The sequence below is a fragment of the Triticum dicoccoides genome, chromosome 5A, assembly GCF_002162155.2.
Source record: "Triticum dicoccoides isolate Atlit2015 ecotype Zavitan chromosome 5A, WEW_v2.0, whole genome shotgun sequence".
NCBI classification, from domain to species: domain Eukaryota; kingdom Viridiplantae; phylum Streptophyta; class Magnoliopsida; order Poales; family Poaceae; genus Triticum; species Triticum dicoccoides.
Genome location: NC_041388.1, coordinates 441,321,875 through 441,327,874, shown reverse-complemented (window position 1 = coordinate 441,327,874; position 6,000 = coordinate 441,321,875).

Here is a 6,000-nt window from a genome sequence, read left to right as displayed (position 1 = left end):
ATTTATGATGAGTATGATGATTGCCATGTAGAGTCTATTAGTTGTGATGCCATGTTACATAGGATTTCTTGTGACAATTCTCTAGGTCACATCATGTTTGACAATCCGATTGACTTGTCATATGCTATGCATGAGATCAACAATATGTCATATTTGCAATCTCTTCATGGTGACTATGCATATGCTATTAAAATAAACCCAATTTGCACATATGGCATAGATGACAAGCCCATGGTTATGGCATTTGTTTTTCTTGTGATGATATTGATATGCTCCCATTGCATCATTTATCTCATATGCCATGCCATGAACACCTAGCTTCGGATATGCATTGTTTTGGGTGTTGTCCATATTCTCCATATGATTTTTCCAATATTTCTCATGAGGAGACCCCCATAGTTTCCTCATACATTTTAGGAGATTTTGATTCATCCCATTCATTACATGATCCCAATACTTTTGTGTGCACCATATGCTTCCCATGAATAAACATGCTATTGATGTGCCATATACTTGCATTCTCAATTTGTGTCCCCATCGTGTTATACACAATAACACTAGTAGAAAAAGGGTCTAATGTGAAACTCATTAGTCCCGGTTTGTAATTGAACCGGCACTAATGTGATCATTAGTACCGGTTCCAACGGCTAGGCGGGCGGCGCTCATTAGTACCGGTTCGTGGCGAACCTTTAGTACCGGTTCGTGCCACGAACCAGTACTAAAGAGGTGGTGGCCTTTAGTACGGGTTGGTGGCTCCAGCCAGTACTAAAGGGGGGGTCTTTAGTACCGGTTGGAGCCACCAACCCGTACTAAAGGCGTACTAAAGACCCCCCCCCCTTTAGTACCGGTTGGAGCCACCAACTGGTACTAAAGGTGGTGTGCTGCCATCCGCAGTGCACAATGTTTAGTCCCACCTCACTAGTTGAGAGGAGCTCGCACCGGTTTATAAGCCCCACCGCGGCTACCGTGTCGAGCTCCTCTCTAAGCAGGCCTTTGTGGGCCTATTGCAAGTCTTCTGCCCTGTGGGGCCTACTGGGTCATACGGGCCTGCATCCTGGCCCAACTAGAGATCGGGTTTCTAGTCGTATGTAGGCCGTGCCGGCCTAGTAGGCGGGCTGTTTTTGCTTTATTTCAAAAATAAAAAAAATTAAAAATCCTTACCAATCAGGACTAAAGGTTCCCCAGACCACGCCGCGCCTCGTGCCACGTGGTGGGAGTTTGGTCCCGGTTCGTGTTGAACCGAGACTAAAGAGGGGGACCTTTAGTCCCCACTCTTTAGTGCCGGTTCCAGAACCGGTACTAAAGGTCCTTACGAACCGGTACTAAAAGTCGTTTTTCCACTAGTGTAACTATTCTTTCATGATGGATGACATGTTCTTATACCATGCATCAAATTTATTTGAGCGATGTTTATCTTGTGCTAACTCTCACGTGCACATACACATCATGATGGATGATGTGTACATTTACCACACGCACAATCTCTTTTGTTTGTGTCTCTCTTGTGTAGGTACCCATGAATTCTTGTCAACCCCGCAATCGCACAAGTTGACAAAACAAGCTCTAGAGAGCAATGATGACTTGGGATTCCATGGATTATCTTTCCCACCGCTCTCTTCGCGCAAAGACTTCGCGCATTTCTTCTACTTGGCTCTCACTTGGCTATGGGTTATTGTCCATTACATATTATATGCCCATCTTGCCATGTTCACTTTGCATGATATGCTCATTCCCATGCCTTTGCCATGCATTCGTGACCCATGCTTTGCATTACACATGATGATTGATTCTCATACTTGCATGTGTATATGCAAGCTTGGTGGAGATATCACTTGTTATTGCCATGTTTGCTTTGTGCCCCATGCCTATGATTATACTTTGATCTTGCTTTGTGTCCGTGCTTACGATATGTCATGTGCATTGCCTATGCCTATTATTTACTCACATGACATCATTGCCATGATTTTCTCTAGTGTGTTGCATCTTCGCTCCACTAGTTTGCACGACATGATTCATAAGCTTGCTTATGTTGCATCACCAATGATTCATACTTGCTCATTTCATGCGGTTGATGACAACCATATACATGCTTTGCACATGATTGTTATTCCTTCTTGTCATATATCTCCATATGTTGCCTCTCTCATGCTAGATGATTTGCCATGTATTGAGTGCAACGATGCATTTCGCCTTGCTCATGAGATTGCCCCCATAGCATTCTCACATCTATTTGGAGATTTTGACATATTCCTTGTGAAGCATGCTTGTCTTACCTCTTTGCACCATATACCTAGTGCCATGAATATTGCCATTGTTGCATCATATTATTCATGCACGTGTGTTTCTAATGGTTATGTGCAAGAGAAGAGAACCATCATGATGGATGATGTGTTTATCTACCATGCGCATACGTTCTTTTTGTTGTGTGCATGTGTAGGATACTTGGACTTCGTGTCGACTTCCATGTCACGTGAGTTGACAATCCGAGCTCTTGAGAGCGAACCACCTCCTACCATGACGATTCTACATCGCACTTGCTTGTACTTCGGCATTGTGAAGGACACACAAGGACATGTTTTTAAGGTGATATCCTTCTCTTTTGAGAACCACCAAACCATGAGCATGGATATTGCGGATCATACTACTTGTGTTGCTTGCGCCATGAGACTTGATTGCACACATGTTAGATATCTTGCTTCAACTTGTCATTTTCACGGTTCCATGCATCATGATATGTATACCTTGTGTGTTGCATCCAATTCTTGGATTATTTGCTCCTATCACATGCTTGGTTGCAACAATATCATTTCTTCACATATGCCATGTCTCATTGATTGCTACATGCTTGCCTTGATTGCCTCACACATGATGAACAATTGCTCTTTATTTTGTGTTGAGTGCCACACTATCTTCACTACACCCTATGCATGTATTGCTTGGATTGTCGTGCACTTGATCCATGTGTTTAGACATCTCACCTTCTTTGGTGTTGTGAATGATTCATATGCCTACCATAGACCTTTCATTGATCAATTTCTGAATGCTTGCTATGATCTTGAGGTAGATGCTTATTCTCTTGACACACATATTTGCATCACTACCTCACAATTGCATACTTGTCCCCATGATTTCTTTGCTTCGATTGATATGCTTACATGCCATGTCACAATCCTTTGTCACACCTTATGCTTTGAATGATGACGACACTTGTTTGGTGACTCACCTCTTGAATGCTTGGTTTTGCACTAACGCTAACCACATTTGTTTTTCCAAGTGTTTGTTGTCCTTACTCCTTTTGAAGGAATCACAAGACGGTGTGACATTGGAGAGTGCCCATTTCAAGCTTCAAGATGACAACTACTTGGTGAACGTCCACTTCTACACGGCGAAGCCATCTCTTTCCCATGGTGATTTGGTTTTCGATCCGAGGTCGGATCTTTCCCAAGGGAGGGGAGATAATGCGGAGCATCCTATGGACATCACCATGTCAAGAGTCTGTTCGGCGGGTGACACGTGCGACATCTACTTCACATACATAAAGGTGAATCATCTCCTTTACACGTGCTCACTTGACCCCTTCGAGGATGGTATACTACTTGACACTTCTCCCGTGTGCATGCATAGGTATTGTCGGAGCTTCACGGATGTTGAGGAGGAGTGCAAGCGCCAAGGAACAACTACACCATCCGCGAGGGAAGCCTGGAAGCGACGACGGAAGAAGACGGTGCTGATGAAGCTACAGCGGCCGGACATCCGGTGCCTGTGCAGCCGCCCAACTGCTGCACCAATAGTCGGCCGAACAAGCCTCAGCGGCCGGACATCTGGCACCAACCCCGGACATCCGGAGCCTCTCGACAGCCCGGACATCCGGCATCTCCCCCGGAAATCCGGCACCGACGTATCTAGAGAGCAGTTGAACCTCCACTTCAGCCTGGACATCCGGCCGTGACCCCGGACATCCGGCTCGTCCCAAAGCCCTGGACATCCGGCCCCCAGCCCGGACGTCTGGCACCTGCGTGTGCCTAACCGGGCCAAAGGCCCATGTATCCCCTCCTCACTTACCCCTTCGTGTTTCTAGACTATATATACTCCTCCACTGCTACCTCTTGAGCACTTTGTTGGATTTCCCCGAAGAGGAAGGGATGATGCAGCAAAGTAGCGTAAGTATTTCCCTCAGTTTTTGAGAACCAAGGTATCAATCCAGTAGGAGGCTACGCTCGAGTCCCTCCTACCTACACAAAAACAATAGCTCAACGCAACCAACGCGCTTAGGGGTTGTCAATCCCTTCACGGTCAATTACGAAAGTGAGATCTGATAGAGATGATAAATAATATTTTTTTGGTATTTTTGGTATAGAGATGCAAAGTAAATAAAGTAAAAGTAAAGTAAAGCAAAGCAATAATAAAGTGATGGAGATTAATATGATGAGAAAGAGACCCAGGGGCCATAGGTTTCACTAGTGGCTTCTCTCAAGAGCATAAGTATTCTATGCTGGGTGAACAAATTATTGTTGAGCAATTGACAGAATTTAGCATAGTTATGAGAATATCTAGGTATGATCATGTATATAGGCATCACGTCCGAGACAAGTAGACCGAAACGATTCTGCATCTACTACTATTACTCCACTCATCGACCGCTATCCAGCATGCATCTAGAGTATTAAGTTAAAAACAGAGTAACGCCTTAAGTAATATGACATGATGTAGAGGGATAGTTTCATGCAATATGATAAAAAAACCATCTTGTTATCCTCGATGGCAACGATACAATACGTGCCTTGCTGCCCCTTCTGTCACTGGGAAAGGACACCGCAAGATCGAACCCAAAGCTAAGCACTTCTCCCATGGCAAGAACAACCAATCTAGTAGGCTAAACCAAACTGATAATTCGAAGAGACTTGCAAAGATAACTAATCATACATAAAAGAATTCAGAGAAGATTCAAATATTATTCATAGATAGACCTGATCATAAACCCACAATTCATCGGTCTCAACAAACACACTGCAAAAAGAAGATTACATCGAATAGATCTCCACGAGAGAGGGGGAGAACATTGTATTGAGATCCAAAAAGAGAGAAGAAGCCATCTAGCTACTAGCTATGGACCCGTAGGTCTGAAGTAAACTACTCACACTTCATCGGAGGGGCTTGGATGATGATGTAGAAGCCCTCCGTGATCGATGCCTCCTCCAGCGGAGCTCCAGAACAGGCCCCAAGATGGGATCTTGTGGATATAGAAAGTTGTGGCGGTGGAATTAGGTTTTTGGCTCCGTCCCCGATCGTTCGGGGGTACGTGGATATATATAGGAGGAACAAGTACGTCGGTGGAGCTTCGAGGGGCCCACGAGGCAGGGGGCGCGCCCTAGGGGGGCGCCCCCTACCCTCGTGACCACCTCGTCGCTTTCTTGATGGAGGGTCCAAGTCTCCTGGATCTTATTTGATGACAAAATCACGTTTCCGAAGCTTTCATTCCGTTTGGACTCCGTTTGATATTCCTTTTCTTCGAAACCCTAAAACAGGCAAAAAACAGCAATTCTGGGCTGGGCCTCTGGTTAATAGGTTAGTCCCAAAAATAATATAAAAGTGCATAATAAAGCCCAACAATGTCTAAAACGGTAGATAATATAGCATGGAGCAATCAAAAATTATAGATACGTTGGAGACGTATCAAGCATCCCCAAGCTTAATTCCTGCTTGTCCTCGAGTAGGTAAATGATAAAAATAGAATTTTTGATGCGGAATCCTACTTGGCATAATTTCAATGTGAATCTTCTTAATTGTGGTATGAATATTTAGATTCGAAAGATTCAAGACAAAAGTTCATATTGATATAAAAATAATAATACTTCAAGCATACTAACAAAGCAATTATGTCTTCTCAAAATATCATGGCCAAAGAAAGCTATCCCTACAAAATCATATAGTCTGGCTATGCTCTATCTTCACCACACAAAGTATTTAAATCATTCACAACCCCAATGACAAGCCAAGCAA